The sequence below is a fragment of the Panthera uncia genome, chromosome F2, assembly GCF_023721935.1.
Source record: "Panthera uncia isolate 11264 chromosome F2, Puncia_PCG_1.0, whole genome shotgun sequence".
In the NCBI taxonomy this organism is placed as follows: Eukaryota; Metazoa; Chordata; class Mammalia; order Carnivora; family Felidae; genus Panthera; species Panthera uncia.
In genome coordinates this window covers 45076842-45098437 of record NC_064812.1, presented here as the reverse complement: position 1 = coordinate 45098437, position 21596 = coordinate 45076842, and the positions used below count along the sequence as shown (strand labels likewise).

General features: G+C 39.9%; 1 long non-coding RNA gene across 1 annotated transcript; it reads left to right on the top strand.

The window, feature by feature from the left end:
• Nucleotides 1-5369: 5369 nt before the first annotated feature.
• Nucleotides 5370-20235, top strand: LOC125924817 (uncharacterized). Its single transcript, XR_007458588.1, has 4 exons — nucleotides 5370-5616; nucleotides 8559-8740; nucleotides 12616-12657; nucleotides 19872-20235. It is a non-coding gene; the product is annotated as an uncharacterized LOC125924817 (long non-coding RNA).
• The last annotated feature ends 1361 nt before the right edge of the window (nucleotides 20236-21596 follow it).

Here is a 21596-nt window from a genome sequence, read left to right as displayed (position 1 = left end):
TAACTGACTGAGCCACCCAGCACCCCTGCATTTTTTTTTTTTTTAATTCCCTGGTGATGTTGATGCAGCTGGTCTTGGGACCACACTTTGAGAACCACTTCTTTAGAGTCTGGATTTTGTCCAGTAGTCAGTTGGGAGTACCTAGAATGTGTGTAGCTTGAGAAAGAAAGAATCAGTTTTGGATTTAGAAAATTTCCTGGCAGCTGTGAGGAGAATTAGAGAGGGAAAACTCTTGGTAGATTATTTCACATGTCCAAGAGTCAAAGTAAATGGGCCTCATCGCATTTATAGAAAGATGAACTACTCTTGAGAAGATCTAGAGATGTAGTCAAGATTCCTTGGAATGATGGGGCACCCGGATGGCTTAGTCAGTTAAGCATCCAACTTCAGCTCAGGTCATGATCTCATGGTACATAGTTCAAGTCCCATGTCAGGTTCCACACTGACAATGCAGACCCTGCTTGGGATTCTCTCTCTGTCCCTCCTCCTCTCTCTCTGTCTTCCTCTCTCTCTCTCTCTCTCTCTTTCTCTCTCTCAAAATAAACTTAAAAAAATTACTTGGTGTGATTCAATATGTGGAATGAGAGAAAAGGAAGAATCTCAGAATGTTAAAATCATGTTCCATAATGTAAATCAAATGCTATAATATTTATGTATTCAAAGAATCCCATGCTACCAAAATCTTTAAAATGAGGCCTAAGAAATTGCACAAAACTTCAGATGACTTTCTTGCCAGTGTGATGTGTGATGCCTTTATAGCTAAGGAGAGAGATGGCTTGGCCATGGTCATTCAGCAGCCCCTCAAAATGTGTGACGTGAAGCCCACTCTGATACAGTCAGGCCTTTCTAAGGCAGCACTCTCTAGGGGTGCTGTTTACTCACTGTGCCCACCCTGAACATCAGAACTTTGGCTGCAAGTATCAGGTGTCGTCTTTCCCGCCTCAATATACTCTTAATAACTGTAGGAGTTTCCCCCACTACATAGGACTTTGTAGATAAAATATGAAGGGTAAATTGCAAGCGGCTGAAACCACAAAATAGAACAAGAAGTATGTATGAGAAACTTGATCCTAAATTGAACCCATAATAACATTCAGTGAAGTTTTGATCTTAGCTTCCAGTTTCTCTTAGCCAAGTGTGCCTACAGAACCTCCTCTGTTCTGTTCTGTCTTCGTTGTTCTTAAGATGCCAGGGTCTGTTGACCCTTTTCTTGTGTTTTGTGCCATTCTTTCCTTTTGCAGGGCTGTTGATATGGTCGCTTCCTTGTACATGCCCCTTTTTAAATCTTTTTGCAATCTGAATTTTTCCATCAGTATAGTCTCTGCCAATGGGATTTCTAAAGGAGGCTGCTGTGTTCAATTCTCATTGCTAAATACTTACAACCCATTAGCTGCTCTTTGTTTTTGTAGCCCATGAACCCTCTGTGTGCTGCCCCTTGGTAGTAATGAGGTGGAGGGGGGTGGGAGGAAGGTATGGAGTGGGGTGCCAGTCAGGTGTTATATTTTGCCCCTTTTGACTAGCTTCACTTTCAGATTGGGTATAAACTGAAAACACATCTCTCCTTTGGACGGAAATGTTACCCTTTCTTTAACAACATTAAACATAATCTTTGGCTGTAGCCTCTCAGGAACTTTTCTGATTCACTATTTTATGCTCACAAATTATGTGGGACACAAAAAAGCTTCACAATACATTTGGCCATTGTTGAGGTTAGAAGCGTTTGTATGTTACTCTTTCTCCTCCCCACCTAAATTCTGAACTGATTGAGAGAGACACATGAGTCAGGAAAAGGAAGATCAAAACTTTAACTCTATTACTGATAGGGTTGATGAGGAATATGTCTTTGGAGGAAAGACAAGTAACGACAACCTACTGACACCTAGTCCTTTGAACAGCTCGACAGAGAGGAAGTCTGAATCCTTAGTGCAGACACATTAACCCAAGCCATTGGCTGTCCCCCTCCTCCCAGGTAATTTCTTCCACCACCATGTTGAAGAATAAAGGGGTGGCGGGTGAAAAGTCCAGATAAACACTCTTTCGTGGAGACCAGGCAATGAATTATTCAAGACAGATATGTTTTCTAATGATGTTTTAACAGTAGTTCTAAGAAAATAACAATGACTGACCATAACAGTGGCTAACAACTGACTTCTGAACGGTGGAAAATTAATTTCTTCCTTTAAGATAATGTCAAACACAGTAAGAATTTTTAAAAATCAGGAAAGTTAAAGTTTATTCCCCAGTCTATGAACGAACATGATGAACGTTGTAATTAGATGCAAACTTGTGATAATTCCACGAATGATCTATTCAATTTAGAAATATATGATTCGGAGAGTTGAATTTTTTTTTTTTAAGTTGTCACATGCTGTTAGTTATCCCCGCCTTTCCTCCACCGTGTTCCTCCACCTTCCAATAGTGGTACAGTTATATCCGGCTACACAGCCACCCCGTGAAAGGAACCCTTACCCAGTCTTTCTTACAGTGAGAGGTAACCATGTAAATATGTTCTCAGCGATACAATGGCAGAGTATAAGCGATACCTGCAATTCCAACCTCATTTGCTTAAAGGAAATGCCTTGCTCTCCACTTTCTTTCCTCTCCTTGGGCTGAGATACTGAGATGATAGAGACCAGTGGCATCAGGGACCCTTAATAAACTAATGGACCAGAGCCTTTCTACCAGCTTAGACTGGCTGGACTTTAAGATGAGAGAGAAACACGCTTCTGTCTTTTTTAGGCCACTGTGTTTTTTGAGTCTCTTTTTAATGTCAGCCTAACATTTGTAGCAACTAGACAAATATTTACGCCTATTTTTAAAAGTGTTAAAATATTCAATAGGAAGAAATCTGTACAATGAACTATTGTAGTGGGTTGAACGTGAGCTTACTTGGAAAAAGAAGAATTATGTTAAGGATCTCGAGGTGAGATCATCCTGCATTAATTGAGTGAACCCTAAAGCAAATGACACATGTCCTTATAAGGGACAGAAGAAGAACATAGAGGATAGGGAGGCCATGTGAAGATAGGGAGGGATTCAAGGAATGCATCTACAAGCCAAAGAAATCCTAGAGCTGTCACAAGCTGGAAAAGGCAAAGGAGGATTCTCCACCTTCAGAGGGATCACGACCCAGCCTGTACCTTGAATTCAGACTTCTGGTATCCAAAACTGTGAAAGAGTAAATTTATGTTGTTTTTAAGCCACCCAGTTTGTGGTGATTTGTTACAGCAGCCCTAGCTATCTAATAAAATTTGATAATGATTTTTAAGAAAATAATTCATAAATCCAACACCCAAAGGAGAGCATTTTGGTGTATTTCCTACCACAGCTATCTAATAAAATTTGATAATGAAGTTGGAGAAATTCAAAAATCCTTTTTTGTTTTGTTATGCAATACCGAAAGGAGCATAGAGCACTAATATGAAAGTGGTTCATTCATTCCTTTGTGAGACACCTTCTTATTGCCTGAGGTATATCAGCCACTGAAAGGTACAGAGTATGTAAAGATCAGAGAGACATGGTCCCAACCTTTAAGATGTTCATAGTCTCCTTGGAAAGGAGATATGTACATGGACAACACTGTTTGATTCGTTAAAAAAAAAAAAAAAAAACTAAAAGGAAAAAAACTCTTTGTCACAATTATAGGCTACTCAGCAATGAGAAAATCAACCACGGAGTTTTGGGGCAAATATGTTTGACCAACTAAGAAAGTCAGATATTCAGTTCGTTCCACAGCAATCATTCCGTCTGGGGAATATGACAAGAACTGTATTAATAATGGTCCTTGTATTTGTAAAGCTTTCACTTTATAAATTGGGATTATTATGGATCTGGATTCCTGTTTTTTGTATCTTTATTAACTTAAAAGTAAGTTTATGAAATACCATTCTGTTCTAACTAGTGGATGTCTCCAATTTAGAGTAAGTTTTAAAAATCTATTTCGGGGTGCCTGGGTGGGTCAGTCGGTTATGCATCTGACTCTTGATATCACCTCGGGATGCAGTCTCGTGGTCATGAGATTGAGCCCCATCGTTGGACTCCAGCTCCGTGCTGGAGCACGGAGTCTGCTTGGGATTCCCTCTCACCCTCTCTCTCTGCCCGTCACCCAACCAGTAAATAAGTAAATAGATACATAAATAAGTGAACTTTAAAAAAATCTACTTAATGCAGAGAATTGTTCTAGAGTAAAGAGAATTGTTCATAATTCCTTCTCACATCCCCAGTTTATGAAATTCACTTTTTATATCTGGCAACCCCATAAATCGGGATCTATTTCAAAATTATGTTCAAAACAACAAAAATTGCCCTTATGATCACGTAGAAAGAAGGCATTGAGTATTATTTCTTGGACTGCATTTAGACTTTGGTATGAACGATGCAAGGTTCTCCCCTGTGTAAGTAAACTATTAAACAATATGGAATCTATTGTCTAAGTTACCTCTAAATTTTATTATGGAACCAAAGATCCTTACTAGATTCTTTTTTTTTATTATTGTTTATTACTTTTGAGAGAGAGAGAGACAGAGACAGAGACAGAGACAGCAAGCAGGGAAGGGGCAGAGAGAGAGGGAGACATAGAATCCGAAGCAGGCTCCAGGCTCTGAGCTCTCAGGACAGAGCCCGACGTGGGGCTCGAACTCACCGTGAGATCATGACCTGAGCTGTAGTCAGCCGCCCAACCGACTGAGCCACCCAGGCGTCCCCCTTATTAGATTCTTTTTTTGGGAAGGACATCTTCCTTAATAACTCCGACTGTCTTCAACGTGATGTAGGTAATGTGAAAATCTGATTCTACCCTCTCTCCTAGTACTTTAATGTTTCATATCATTTTTTTTTATTTTTTATTTTTATAAGTTTATTTTTGAGAGAGAGAGAGGGCACAGGTGGGGGAGAGGCAGAAAGCAAGGGAGAGAGAGAGAGAGAGAGAGAGAGAGAGAGAGAGAGAGAGAAAATCCCAAGCAGGCTCTTCACTGTCAGTGCAGAGCCAGACATGGGACTCAAACTCATGAACTATGAGACCATGACCTGAGCAGAAACCAAGAGTTGGAGGCTTAATCGACTGAACCACTCAGGCACCCCTCATTTTTTATTTTGACTCACTTCCTATTTTTCACTCAGTGCCTAACTTGTGTGATATCTCCTTTTATACTAGGCAGACTTATCTTGGACACACAAAATGCATATTTACTGTGTATGAAGCATATACTGAAAATAAGTATGCATAAAAGTACTGGAAGGAAATACACCAAAATGCTCTCCTTTGGGTGTTGGATTTACAAATGATTTTTTAAAAAAAATCTTCTCTGTGATTTCTGTCCTAACCTTCTATAATAAAAATTTAATTGATTTTGATGTTTGTTTGTTTGCAATTTAAGGTATCAACTTCCATTCTCCAAATGGTATCCATTCTACAAATGGAAATAGGAGAGTGCAGTGTGGTCTCTGTCGCTCATGCTCAGTGAACACAGCTGGGTCCAAAGGTGTCTTTCCGGGATTAGATGGCGAAGCTGGAGTATCCCTTGTGAGGAATTCCTACTAAGGAATCTCTGCCTAGGCGGCTTGTGGGGCAAGAGTAGGTGCTGAGTTGCTCTCCTCACCAGTGCACGAGGCATGCAGGTAAAAATAAACAACATTCTCAACAGTTTACTCAGTCCAAATTCATTTTAAGTAAAATATTTACGACATTGAGAAACTATAGTCCCAACAGAAAACAAAAAACAAAAACAAACGGCATCACTGACGTACTCAAATTTAGCTTAAGTTCTGAAAAAGGTAACGAAATGACATTTTCATTTAAATACCTAGGTATTTGCTATAATCTTAGAATGCCATATGGTGGTTACTAGTTTATTAGGTAGAAACATCGAGTGTATTTGTATATATTTGTAGGTGCATAGCATTTTAATTTTTTTTTAACGTTTATTTATTTTTGAGACAGAGAGAGACAGAGCATAAACGGGGGAGGGGCAGAGAGAGAGAGGGAGACACAGAACCAGAAGCAGGCTCCAGGCTCTGAGCCATCAGCTCAGAGCCCGACATGGGGCTCGAACTCCCGGACCGTGAGGTTGTGACCTGAGCTGAAGTCGGACACTTAACCGACTGAGCCACCCAGGCGCCCCTATGCATAGCATTTTAATGAATTGTCTTTTTTTTTTTTTTTTTTTTACTACTAAAATTCTGTATACAGCTCATCTCAGTACTCTTGGTTTTGATAATATAATGTTTGATAAACTGATATAACCTTTGGGAAAGGGTAACATGAGATGTCTTGTTCTTTTAAAGAAATTTTTTTTAATGTTTATTTTTGAGAGAGAGAGAAAGACAAAGCATGAGAGAGAGACACACACAGAATCCGAAGTAGGCTTTAGGCCCTGAGATGTCAGCACAGAGCCCAGTGTGGGGCTTGAACCCATGAACCGTGAGACCATGACCTGAGCCAAAGTTGAACGCTTAACTGACTGAACCACCCAGGCGCCCCAGGAGATCCCTTGTTCTATGAAATTAAAGCAGCCAGGAGCACCTTGGTATTTTAAACACCTACTCAGGTAACAGCCAACAACAAAATCAGTTTTGTGCTGATGTTGCTGTTTCTTCGCTCTGAGTAAGATTGTTGTTTGACTCAAAGCCATTTTGCTTCTTGGAGTGAATCTTCTTTCATATTTTTCATCCAGGTTTTCATATGGATGTTTTCAAATAAAATATATAAGTAGAACAATATGAAACCAGCCAGGGGTTCAGTTTCAACCTCAAAACACAAAAGAGAAAAAATCAAACGTGGCAAAGAATAAAGTTGTCCTGTGGTTTTAAGACTTACAACATTCACTTATAAAAACACTCATATTCTCAGACAAACAGAAAAATATTGCCCCTAGTGAAACAGTGTTTGCTATTATATGAAATACAGTCAAGTGAAACGAGAAATAAGGGCAAGCATAGACAGATACTAAAGAGAAACGTCATTGTGTAAATGTCCTCAGAAATGAACCTGGAAAAACATACCTCCCTGGGTATAAATATTTCAGCTGAGTTTATGCAAAGGTGTAATCTATTGAAGTCAGCAGAAATCATGCCTCATACAGTTCTGGCTAGAATATGGTTTTTTAATGATCACTAACATCTCATAGAAAGGTCTATATAAATTTTTTGTCTTAATTACTTGAAGCAGGAGCTCCTGTTTCCATGGTGAGCTTTTCCATGAATTAATATTTTGAAATACCCATTTCCTAAAAATGAGGGGATGATCATTATTTCAGTTGTAAACAATTACTTGCATTATTTTCTTTTGCAACCCTGCCTTGCAAATATTGTTTGAGCATGTTAGCATAACACCAGGTAACCTCATGTTATGTTTCAGTAATGTCTGTGTAGATATTTCATTTATGGGAGATATTTCATCTGTCCATCATGGGTCAACCTATTGGTAAACTGTGCTTATTTGAAATCTTCTGTTTAAAAAAAAATGTTTTTAAATTTTAATTTAGAGAGAGTGCATGCAGAGATGAGGGGCATGGGGTGGGGAGGGGGTGAGAGAGAGAGAGAGAGAGAGAGAGAGAGAGTGTGTGTGTGTCAAGCAGGCTCCATGCTCAGTGATGAGCCTGACAGGAAGCTAGATCCCATGACCCTGGGATCATGACCTGAGCCAAAATCGAGAGTAGGCCACTCAACCAATGGAGCCACCCAGGTGCCTCTGAAGTCTTCTGTTTTTAGCCTAATGATTTATCTAACTGACTTTTGGAGTCTGTAAAAGAACAAAAACGGTTTGGGATTAAACACAGTCCCTATCATCACAAAGAGAGAAAATGCGTTATAAAGAATAAACTAAAGCAGTTTTAGCACATCAGCTTGATGAAGGCCATCTGCTTTTGTTGCCTGCATAAATTGCCTTCTTTAACTTACTTATCTGCAGATGCTGCCACGGAGTCTCAGCTCTATGCAAGACCAGCCCTAATCATGCCTTAAAACAGTTTGAATCAAGCTGGCATTTTCCCCCGCAAAAGTTCAGCAAGCATTAGAATATACCAGTCAGAACACAGAAGAGAAATACAACCTGTAGACGCAAAATTCAGAAGGCACCAGCATTTTAATTGTTAGTAAAGCCATGGCAATGGGTGGGATCATCTAGCAAAGGGAGTAGAAAAATCTTTATCAGCTGTCTACAATTCATGTGCTTTCTGAATAAACACAACGCCTTTACATCATAACTGAGAATCCTAGCAATATCCACATTATTCCAGCTTTAGTTTTTGTGGTCTATATTATGAAACTAATATTTTTGCTTCTTTTTCAAAACACTGTAAAATTTGGGGCACCTGGGTGGCTCAGTCGGTTAAGTGTCCGACTTCAGCTCAGGTCACGATGTCGCAGTCTGTGAGTTCGAGCCCCGCGTCGGGCTCTGTGCTGACAGATCATAGCCTGGAGCCTGCTTCGGATTCTGTCTCCCTCTCTCTCTCTGCCCCTCCCGTGCTCATGCTCTATCTCTCTCTGTCTCAAAAATAAATAAAAACATTACAAAAAATTTTTTTAAAAAAACCACTGTGAAATTTAATGTGCATTTCCAGATTATATGTGCAAACTCCCTGATGAATAAGGAGAGCAGCTAGTAACTCAACTAAGGGAATATCCATGGCTCCTGTCCACCTCCCAGGCTTTCTAGAAACAGCAGATGAAACCATCTGGGCAGAGATCTTTGAGACTCAGTACACAAAAGTCAGAATTTACAGGATGCTCTTGCAAGCAGCAGGTAATATCCGTTTCTAAACATATGTGCAATAGGAAGTCTTGAGCATTGGTTTTTGGAAACCGGTGTGGCAATTGGTAGTTCCGTTCATCACCCAATTTCAATGTGGCCGCAGTGTGACTCACAGTAGACCTGATTTTATTACCGGTATTCAAATAATTTGTGTTTCTCTTAACATTTGATAGCTCTCGAATTCGAAACCCCAGAAAACAGATGAACAGGTGTGTGTACTAGCATGGGCACCCTTTGTTCAGTGTGGGCGGTCTTGGGTTCACCATCAAGATTTGTTGAACTCCATGGTATGGTTTGTAAATGTTTTATTGGTCTGTATACCCTCTTATCAGGGCCTTTACTGACACCAACACCGGTAAAGTGTATTCTGCAAACAAAAATAGCATTTTTACTTCTAATCAGTTTTTCCTGCTTACGTTGTCTAGAAATTCGAGTGAGTCAGGGTACTATTTAATGATGATTTGCCGGATGGTACCAAGGATGTCCCTGAAATTGCCTCGAGTAATTATATCCTCCCCAATACTTCTGAGAGGTATATTCTCATAAAGCAAAATCAAGGGCAAAAATAACCAAACAACAACAGTGAAAAATTTTATTAGTTGGGAACTTGGCTTCAAGCCACAGTACAAAGCTCTAGTAAACTGGGCTGAACACATGAAAGGCTTCTTTTTCTTAAGCTTGTTTGGCCTAAATAGCCTCAGGCGAAAGCAGGCTCCTAGGATTGCTCTCTCTTCCTTTCAAGCTTCAAAGGCAGCCAGCCCTAAGACTTCAGTGAGCACTAATGGAAATGGAGCGAAAGCCAAAGAGGACCCTGTTAGCTCCCCTGTGTGTTGCTGAAGTAAACTTTGTTGGGCCCCAAACTTAGGGAGAGGATAACCTTTCTGTGCCCCGCCCCCCATCCTGCCAGCAACAGAGAGGCTTGCAGTGACCTATAGCCTCTTCGAAAACTGTGCCCTTGAAAAAAGCAGCTTAATTAGTATTCTATGATCTGCCAGTGCAATCAACCCTCCTCCCTCCTCTATCCTTAAAGTGGGATAAAGAATGTGAATGTGGAATGGTGTTTTATGCCTAAGGAACAACAAAACTATTTCAAGTAATTGAGTACATTTCTTAAAAGAAAGCAACGTATTGTTGCCTTCTTGTCTTCCGTTAGAGCTTTGATAAAAAGAGGCTCTTTTGGGACCCCCCAAGTTTGTGAAAAATAAATCAGCCATCTTCTGATTCCTTGGGGACCAGTGGAAAAGTGTAAGCATACACACACGCACATTCTTTACAATAAGTCTCTGGCATTAACCCAGAGCCCTAGTGAGCAAGGCTGAGTCATAGATTTCTACAAGGACTCCTTTTGTGCTGTTGGCCTAAAGCCTAGATAAAAAGAAAGCAAAGAGGTCTCTTTGACTTCTCTGGCCTAGGCCTACACTCGAATTTTTGCTTTAAGAGTCTTGCTACTTTGTTAATAGTAAGAAGGGAGGAAAGAAAAGTTTAATAAAAAGAGCACCAAGGGTAAAAGAATCTTTTTCTCTTACACTTAGAGATGATCTTACCTGAGTTACCAAGTCCTAGGCCATTCAACACCGGGGAGGGTATACGTGTTGGGGGGCATTTTAAGAAAAAATCAGGTGAAAAGATACACTGTTTGAGGCAGAGCAGTGAAATTGTGATTCTCACAGAACCCTGAAGATGCCAAAGTCAGAGCTATTTACTTACCTTCAAATCTCTCTGAAGTCTTCTGCTACTGGCTGACTGGCTTTACTTCTTCATTATAACATCCCTCAGCTTCTCCTCTTGAGACACTCGTCAAGTTTTGTTGTTCTTCCACAGCCATCTTTTCTTAGATTGGAAGCTTCCTAAGGGCTGAGACATGTTTGTCTTATTCTCTAGCACTTAGTAGGCACTGAGTAGACTTTTTTTCCCCTATTGAATAACATTTACATTGTGCCCTTGACTATAACTTTTATTCAGAGCAGCATTGAGAAGGGTATTTCAGGTGAGTGTTTCTTCACCTCCTCCAAAGAGTAGTGTTTAGCCAACATTAACTCAAGAGATATTATCATGTGCATAAATGATGAGGTTGGGGAAATTAAATCTCGTACGTATGTTTTGTTCATTGCTGACCCCTCAGACTGGGATTTATGTGTCCTTAACCCCATGGCCATCCTCCTTTCATAGACCTCTAATAATTTCTTCGTAAAAATCTGCATTTCAACTGGACTGTAAACTCCAGGAGTTGCAAGAGACTACTCTGCTTTGCTCACTACTGAATTCCTAGCACCCATCACCTGGCCTAGCCTGTATTTAACAAGCATCTGTTAAATGAATGGATAAAACATTCAGGAATTTTTTTCCAGACACTGATCATTAACTGTAAAGCTACTTTACCCACTGGATCGCCTCCATGTTTTTAGTCACAGACCATTAGAAGACTAACGTGTATGCTATCTATTGGAGTGACTATAGCCATTGATGTTCAAGATGATTTTAGGCTTATGCTTCAGCAGTTCTTATATTTCATTAGAAAGACAAAGGAAAAAAGAAATATCACTATAGCTGAAATACATTGTAAAAGATATCTGAAACTCAGCTCTAAAACACACACCTCTAACTTGTGACATAAAGTAGCACGTAGATCTGTATCCAATCTGGCAGTATAATAGCTTTTACTGCATACAAGTTTGTATATATGTTAATGATGGTAGAACCTATTTTTGAATTTACATGTGGTCCACAAGTAACTCTTGGTTCAAAGTGGTGTTTCTATTTCAGATAATTTTCATGAAGTCCACTTACTTAGGGTACCTTATATAAAGCACTTTTTAGTGTTTCAGTATAGATACCAAAATGACTATTAATTTCTTGAGTTACTGAATTTCCAGGAAATTATACCTTATGTACAATCAAGAAGTAGAACTTAAAAAGTCCATTTCTGTTTCTGCCTCATACATATTATTCTATTTCTTTAAGGAGGAAAATGAAGAGAGTAGGAGACAGTGATAATATCTTATTAATACACCATGTGCTTTCAAAAAATATACTTACCGTATTTCATATTAAGTACCTCTTAATGAACATTGTCAAAATAATAAAGACCTAAGAAGTCAAAGCAATCTAGACAGACTCGTTCTGAGAAAAAGTTGTTAATGAAACACAATATTTAGTCCAGGAAAACTCAAGTTTATTCAATAAACATCTAAATGTAATTTATTTCCATAAGGAACAGCTGTATGGAGGAGGGATAAAAGCAGGAGAGAGGAAAAAGGAAAATACAAACCAAAAAAATAATAAATTTCACACAGAAATGAAGGAACAGAGGGTGAACACCTGAGAGGAGTAAAGTACTGTTGTGACACCTTGCCAGTCACTTGGGCTGTAAAATTCAGCATGTGACACAATTTCCCATGCCTTTTGAAGTACTAATTACATGATTAAGTACTCTTAACCTTGACCCTGGAAGCTCCAGGAGCTTTCATTCATTACTCATTAATGGGGTTTAAGACTGTTCTACTCTGGAGATACAAAGACTGTGCCTTCCAGGAATATGCAGTTGATTAGAGGAGACAGAAAGGTAATGAGGGGATGCTAATCTGGTTTAATATGTACTATAATACTGGAAATGCTATTTTCTTGTGTGTGGCAAAAGCACACTAGGAAAATGCTCCAAAAACTCTTTGTCAGGTTTTTTAATATGTCAGATCCTAATATGGCATTTCAGGACTTTTTTTTTTTTTAACTGGTGTTGGTTGCACTTAAAATATGTATCCTATAGCAATGATACTTAAAATTATTTTATAGGCTCCTATATAATAAAATTAATACAGTTTTAGTCAGATTTTTTTTCAAGTCACTGTAAAATTTTTATCTTCTCCCAGAACTAACACAGGACCAGCCTTCTTCACACCTCACATCACAGAGTAAGTGGAGAAGAAAACTGAGAAACAATGAATTTAGCATTTATTATCTTGCTTTAGAATAGAATTATGGTGGGGCGCTTGGCTGGCTCAATCGGTGGAGTATGCGACTCTTGGTGTCAGAGTCATGAGTTTAAGCCCTGAATAGAGCTTACGTACAAAGTAAAAATAGGGGAGCTTGTATGGCCCAGTTGGTTAAGTGTCTGACTCTTGGTTTTTGGCTTCAGTCATGATCTCGAGGCTCAGGTCATGATCTCACAGTCGTGAGATGGAGCCCCAAGTCAGGCTCAACATAGAGTGTGGAACCTGCTTGGGAATCTTTCTCTCTGCCCTTCCCCTCCTCATGGCCATGTGCTCTCTCTCTAAAAATAAACTTAAAAAAAAAAAAATAGAATAGAGTTATGGTTAAAATATGTTTAAATGATAACTCCTTTGAAGCTGCCCCAGTTTTTTCTGAGTCTAGGGTGTTGGGTATGTATGTGGTTCTGTGGGGGTTGGGCAGTGTTGCTATAGGGAACTCTATGTAGCACTGAACACCATTTTGTTACTTTTGTTTATGTGATAGATCATGGTGATCACTTTGATCTAAAATTAGGTAAAGTTCTGGAAGCTTCAAAAGTGTCATTCCATTATCTAATCTGGGCTGAGCAAATAGTCTATGCAGAGGCTATTCCAAGTAGTTTCTTGTGGAGGATGTGGTTTGGTAGGTTGCAGGTGGGGAATACCTAGGGATAGCCAGAGACAAGCAGGAGCAGAGTCATGAAGGACCTTATATATTATGTGAGGAAACTTAGACTTTATTGTGAAGTTAAGTTATTTTCCATCCTGATGGTATTTCACAATCTAGTAGAGATTTAGACAGGGTCCTGCTGCCTAATTTATCTTAAGTATATGTTAGCATTAACTGCTCTAAAACAAAAATCTCAATTGGGTTGATGTTCTCTCCCCTCCTCTGATGGAGGTCATGTTACCTGTCAGAGGTGAGGTAAGTGGTGATTATGTCAGGATTCTGAGGAAAGTATTAATGATTCCCAGTGGATGTTATGGGGAAACAGTGATGAGGGAACAAAAATCAATTGCTGAACAGAGCCCATAAATTTGTAAGGAAGTCAATTTGTTCATTGCATTATTTTTCTCTAGGAGTCTTCAGCCTCATAGAAGCATAGAAGGCAAATTTTTGGAAGATTGGGAGTTTGGTGCAAGGGTGCAGCTGGAATTATTAGAAACAAAAGATATTGTCAAGAGCAGTTACTTTATAATTGTTGACTAATATTTAGGATTTAAATCATGGTTTAGAACAATCGCTCCGGCAGTGGTATGAAGGACGGTTATCCCTGCCAGAACAGAAAGCCCAGGCGCCGAAGCAGTAGGTACAGATGAATATGGATGAGGTCTGGACCTACATGAGGTAATGATAACAAAGGAAGAAGGGGTTGGTTTGAGTGTAATTTTTATATAGAATTAAATGAGATTTTTAAAGAAGTGGGTGAAATGGGAGATGATTCGCAGGTTCCTGACCGGGGTGACTGGAGAATGTTAATGTCCAGGTCGAGATAGAAGCTAATGAATTTAGCTTGGACATGCTGAATTGAGGGGCATCCCTGGAAACATATCTAGTAATTGGGTATTTGGTATGATGCTTAGGAGAGAGAGCTAGGCTAGTGGTGTAATTTGGGAATCATTGTGTATTGGTGATTAGTATATTGGTGATTTAGACGCTTACCCAAGGAGTGTGTGTGTAATGAGGGAAGAGAAGATCAAAGACGAATTCCAGGGGAATACCAACATTTACAGAGTGGAGAGAATGAAGACACTTCTTAAGGAAATAAAAAGAAACAGAAATGATTGTCATGGAAACCTTGAGGGGGCGAAGACTTTCAAAAAATAGAGTGGTCAAGGATATTAATCTGTGAGGGGTCAAGTAAGATAAAGACTGGCTAACATCCATTTAATTTGGAAATTAGTAAGAACAATTTCAGTTAGTGGTGGTAGCAGAAATCAGATTCCTGTGGGTTGAGGAATGAACAGAAAATGAAGAATTGAATTCAGAGTACTCTTTCAAGAGGCTTATTTATGAAGGTAAGAGCAGACATTAAACTACAGCTAGCAGAGAATCCAAGGTTGAAAGAAGTTTTTCTTTAAGATGGGAAAGATATGGGTTCATTTGCTTGTGGAGGGGAAGTCAGTGGGAAAAAAATCTTAGAGAAAAGCAAGGGGGAAAAATATATGCCACAGAAGTTAGTACGAGCAGAGATACAGCATGGAGCTTTGAAGGGGGGATTGGCTTTAGACACAAGACTTTAGACTGGTGGGTGGTAGAGAACTGGGGATTTTAGAAATGCGTTGATATCTAGTTTAGTTTAATTGCACTCAGATGTGTGATTTCCTCCTTGGAGAGAATGCATGCCAGGCTGTCTCCACTCCTTCACTCACACCACCTCAGGAGAGGTGGAACTAATAACATACTTAGTAAATTTGATTAGAACAACTGAGCATTAGAATACTTGGCTGAGGGGCGCCTGGATGGCTCAGTCGGTTAAGTGTCCAACTTCGGCTCAGGTCATGATCTTGCGGTCCATGAGATCAAGCCCCGTGTCGGGCTCTGTGCTGACAGCTCAGAGCCTCGAGCCTGTTTCAGATTCTGTGTCTCCCTCTCTCTCTCTGACCCTCCCCCATTCATCCTCTGTCTCTCTCTGTCTCAAAAATAAATAAACATTAAAAAAAACTAAGAATTACTTGGCTGAATTCCAGCCACCCTTCCTTTTGGGAGCAATCTGCCTACAGAGAGAATATGTTCTCCTGCTCCTTCAAGGGCACACTCTTCCCCACCACAAGGAAGAGTTGCCTTGGTTCAGTGCTGCCTTAAACTTGATGATGTGTGTCTCCTCCTGCAATTCAGCATTGTAAAGCTCCTGTGGTTAACATACACAAAGCCATATCCTCCACCCTGGACTTTGTAAGTAATAAAGATAATATTTTGGTCTCTGTTATTTCTTTCTTGCATTTATCTAGTAGATCAGTGCTGGATGAGAGAGAAGAGTATAATCTTTGTGTCAATTAATCGTTTACTCATCAAAGGTAGCACTGCCTACATGAGTATGGAAGACAGCTAGTTGCCCCCCACAGTCTGTTCCTCCATTGTTATTTGGATTTGGTTGCCCAGGTAGAGTCTATGTTTCCCAGCCTCCTTGCATCTAGGTGTGGCCAGAGGACTTTAGTGCTTCTGTGGAAAGTGATCAGCAGTAATGATTAATTACTTGATTAAAAGGAAATTACTTTCCCTCTTTTTTTGTCTGGGACCTTAGATATGGCTAAGGTCTTACACCTTAGATATGGCTATGAGCCAATTTGACTTCGTAGGGGAGGCATGAGCCCTAAGGATCAGCAGAACATTTAATATGGAGGGAATCTGCATTGTTGAATACCCTTATAGAGAAGAATTGACCCACTAGGCTACATTGGACTATTACAGGACAGAGAAATAAACATTTACCTCATTTAAGTCATTGTATATTTGGGGCTTTTTCTGATAGCAGCTTAGCCTTTACCTTAAAAGCCAGGATTGAGTTGTTAGAGCCTTAACCAACTGAGCCATCCAGGCACCCCTCCATCTACCTCTCTGGATCTTAAAATAGTATTTAAGCGTCCCACTTCAGCTGAGGTCATGATCTCGTGGTTCACAAGTTTGAGCCCCACGTCAGGCTCTGTGCTGACAGCTCAGAGCCTGGAGTCTGCTTCGGATTCCGTGTCTCCCCTTCTCTCTGCCCCTCCCCCACTTAACGCTCTATTTCTCTCTCTTTCAAAAAGAAAAAAATTTTTAAAGATCCAGAGTGGTAGTTGGAATTTAACCTATTAAAGTCTTTAGCTATGAACTAGACCACTGGCATATAGATACTATATGCCAGTTTCTTACATAAATGAATAGCATAATTTCTTTTGTTTTATTTATTTACTTTTAGAGAGAGAGGGAGAGAGAAAGAATCCCAGGTGGACTCCACACTGTCGACACAGAGCCCAATGCAGGGCTCGAATTCACACACCATGCGATCATGACCTGAGCCGAAGTCAGACACTTAACTGACTGAGCCACACAGGTGCCCCAGAAGAGCATAATTTCTAGTATTAAAAAAATGTGACAACCATGGATATAATGTTAATATGTTCCAAGAATGGTAGGTGAGACAGAAAGCTCTGTTTGTGCTTGTATGTCCCAGAAAGCAGGCTAAATAAACTTACACTCGTTCAAATTCTGTTTATTTGTACCAATTCGTTTTCAACGACATTAGGAAAGTTTAACTGAGAAAATTATTCTGGGCATTCCAGGCAGAGGGCATAAATAGCAAGCATAAAGTTCCGAAGCCACCCATGGACTCAGCATGCTCAGGGTTAGGAAGAACAGTGTGCCTGGTACACTAGTGAGGAAGAATCATGGGAAGTGAGCTTAGGCAGATTGGCTGGTCCTTGTAAGTCAGGAGAAGAAACATGGGTTTTATTTGAGGCATGATGGAAACCATGAGAAAAGTTTAGGCAGTCCAATGGCATGAACAGATCTGCCTTTTAAAAATACCACTCCAGAAAATGGGTGCAAGGGAGGAAGCAGGAAAACTGACTAGAAGATACTGCAGTAATCCCGGCAAGTATCTGTCAGAGAGTGGTTCAGATCTTTTGGACAGTTTGGGGACTTTGAGCACAGCAAGCCCCTTCTTCAGCAGCAAAAGAATAAATGTATTTAGTTGAACTGAAGAACTCAATACATATCAAAGATGTTTGTCTGGCACTCGTTAGCCAGAACATTCCTTCACTCCCAAGCTCCGATAGGCTGCTCCCAGTGTGCCTTTGTTGTCAAGGAGGAAATGTCTTGGCTCAGCTCGGAAACCCTGAACAGGGGCCCTTGACCACAGCTGCTTGCTTCTGGGAACATGGTCAGTAAAATGAATGTCTAGATTTTCAGTTAATCAAATGAAACACCAGCTAGCCTTTTGGTTCGGTACTTCCCAAGTAAGTTCCTGCCAAATCCAGTCAATGTTGTGAGCTGTTAAATAGGCTTCGACAGCTGCCTGGCCTGGGAGACACTTGTGATGGTAAAGCTATTGACGGCTCACAGATGGGAGAGCTTTCAATATTAGCTGATCAAATGTGCCAGAAGAAAGAAAACAGCAAAATTGTCAAGAAATGGGTGCCTTCTGATTGGCACGGAAATGAGGCACCAGGGAATTGGAGCAGATGAATCTCACCCAAAGGCACATCCTAAAATGGATTGCAGATTGTTTCATTTTCCTTGCAGAACTAGTTCTCTTGATCTAATCTTAACCTATGATGCAGGCTTGACTGACTCCTTTAGATGCAGGAGCTCTTCCTACTGTGGGTGTTCCAGGAGCACCAGCCGTAGACAGGGAGCAACCTAGAGACCTTTCCACCATGATTCTGAAACAGATCCTGCCCACTACCAATAAACTGACTTAGAGAATCTCGATCTGAGGAAAAACGGCCTTATATCTGTGTTCAGGCATACATTCTCTCAAATGACAACTTTCTACCTTAACTAGAAATGTCAGTTTGTTGGTCCAGTGTGTGTTGAGAACAAGGTTGGCAGAGGAATGTCAGGGACATTGAAAAGAAGAGTAGATGAGATGAAATGCTGCTGTGAAGAATTGGAGAGGAAACTCACTGAGGTGTGTAGAAGGATTGTTTACTGGGTAAGGTGGGAGAACACACGCACACAGAAGCCCAGTCTGCCCTATTGTTGGTTTCTCCAACAGCACTCTGCAGCTTTGCAGTAAAGGGAGTGAAGGCAGATGTCGTACAGAGCATGAGTACAAGTTTGGCAGGATAGCAGGGGAGAAAGACCCAAGTTCACGGTATTGACGGGCGACCATGTGCTTGGAGCAGTGAAGAAAGCAGCATAGGCTGGGATAGGAATGGATGTGAGATCAGGAAACAGCACATAGGATGTGATTTCTTTCACAGAATTCCTGGAAGCAGAGAGTGAGGGGAGTGAGAATAAGAGGGAGGGAACCCAAAAGAGAAACAGTAGCCTTTTGACAAAGATGCATTCTCATTCAATCGGACACCATTATCTAAACTCTAACCTCTGAAAGGGTGATTCTCCTCCTTCTAGTCATTGAACAATCAGAAAGTTGAAATCCTGCCCCCACCAGAGGGGTGATGCTATGTGTCTTATAGTCAGTTTGGGCGAGATAACAAATCAATGCAATAGATTGAGTGGCTTATAAACAACAGAAACTTATTTCTCACAATTCTGAAAGGCTGGGTAGTCTGAGATCATGGTGCTGGCAGATTTGTTGTCAGTGAGAGCCCATTTGCTGTGCCCTCACATGGCAGAAGAAGGGCTAGGACACTCTCTGGGGTCCCTTTCATAAGGGTACTAATCTCATTCATAGGTTCTTCCAAAGATCCCAAAGATCCTACCTCCTAATACCATTATATTGGGGCTTACAGTCTTAACATATGAGTTTTGGGAGGACACAAACATTCAGCCCATGCCACCATGCCAACATTTATTGAAAGCTTACTCTTTGGCTGTGGCCATGCTAAGAGGCTTTCACAAGCGTTCACAACTCAGGGGTGTGGGGTTTTTTTAAGGGGGACTTTACATACCTTGCACAGTCACACATTACTGAGTGACAGAGCTGGGATTCACACTTGGGCAGAACACTGGCCAACCCCTTGTCCCCATGCTTAGCCATTATGCAGTACCATAATGGTACTGGATGGAACAACTGGATATTGTTAACAAAAATCGTGATTTGAAAATTACTGTTGAACATGGGATGATTCATAGATAATTTATAAGCTTGGGAATATGGAAATCACATTAGTTGATTTATTCTTTTTCTTAACAACCTTTTGTTAAGCACCTACAATACAAAGCCCAGACCCTAACACAGTATAAAGTATGAATTAATGTTACCATCATCATGTGAAATACTGTATATTCAGCAGTTAGGAAAGAAATGTATTAGAATGTTACATATAAATATTTCAGAGTATTCTGTGTAACTCTGGACCCTACAACTGAGTTGGGATATAAAAGTTTGAGTAATTATTCAGAAAGAGCCAAGGATATATACAACTTATTGACATACAGATATTGAAATAAAATTCAAAATTTGTGTCCTAAGTTTAATAAAAGAAGAAACCAAGTAGTAGTCTACATGCAATCTAAAGGATCTTTTTTTTTCTTTTTTGATGATTAGTGAGCAACCTGCTACAGTGGACCACAACAAATTCCTGAAGGAGGAAATGAGCAATTATCTATATCCATGAAAGTCACGTTGAGAGAACATATTCATGGGGACAAATTTAGGATAAATGCAAAGTATTTCTTGCCTTTGGAAATTGTCAGAGATTAGAATGCCAGGGGATCGTGTGGGATCATCCCCTTGAGTAATAAAGAGGAGACAGAAGACAGGCAGTTACCTCCTGAGTCTCTTTCATTCTTAAGGTGTAGGTCATCTGCGTCAGACGGATTCTAAATGCCATCATCACCTGGACAATTTGGGTGATGAGCAGGTTTTGCCATTGCCCAAATAACCACTGTCTGATGGAAGTAGGAGCTCCATGGTTACCCAAGAGGTAAAATACAGAGAGAGGAAAGTAGCTTTAAATAGAAAGCAAGAATGACAAAGTTCTTGCCATCCTCAAGATGGACACTCATTTAAAGAAGTCTCCTGTACTTGTATTTCAGTATCTACCTTTTAAATACAGATTTCCTTGGGTTTATCATGGAGTTACATTCCTAGAAACCCATAAATTGAAAATATCATAAGTCAAAAACACATTTAATACATCTAACCTACTGGACATCATAGCTTAACCTAGCCTACCTTAAATGTGCTCAGAACACTTACATTAGCCTACCGTTGGGCAAATAGTCTAACACAAAGTCTATTTTACTATAAAGTGTTACATATCTCATGTAATTTATTGCATACTGAACTGAAACTGAAAAAAGTTCAGTATGGGTACAGAATCATTGTAGGTGTTATTGGTTGTTTACCCTCGTGACCACCTGGCTGACTGAAAACTGCAGCCTGACTTGCTGATTCAAAATTCAAAGCGCAGTTTCTACTTAACGCATATTGCTTTTCCACCATGATAATGTCAAAAAATCATTAAGCTGAAAGGTTGTGAGTTGGGGACTGTCTGTAATAATATGTTTAAGTAAGAATGACATGGTAGTGAAAACATCAGGTAAAGTATACTTTAGTCTGAAGCTTAAAGGACAGCTCACATTTTTTTATATAAGTTTTATATGTCGTGTGATAGGAACACAGTTGAGAGTTGGGTAATTATCATTATTTAGGAGCTCTTCTGCTTGACACATCTCATTAACTCTGCTAGTAAAGTATCACTTCAAATGAGAACATGTTTATGTTGAATATTTTTAAATGGACAGTGTAGGGTGGGGGTTGCATTTGGTGAAGTGGAAAAATTAAAAGTTAAGGGTCATACTTTGAGGATGAAAATAATTTTTGTTTCTGATGTTGTTAAAAAGGAAGAAAAGGGTTTTGATCAAATTGAAATAAAATTTTAGAACTCTGAATGTTTGGAGGCAGTAATCTCAACAAATAATGTTTGTACTTTCAGTGGACTATCTTATTATAAGATTGCATAAGTCACATATATAGCAAAATGAATAAACCAGAAGTCATTTTATTCTAAATAGTTGTAACAATACTTTTCTGATAGGGGTGCCTGGGTGGCTGGATTGGCTAATTGTCCTACTCTTTATTTCATCTCAGGTCATGATCTCATGGTTCATAAGTTTGAGCCCCTCATTGGGCTCTGTGCTGACAGCATGGAGCCTGCTTAGGACTCACTCTCTCTCTCTCTCTCTCGCTCTCGCTCTTGCTCTCTCTACCCCTACCCGACTTGTGTGAGCATGTATGCACTCTCTCTTTCTCAAAACAAATAAATAA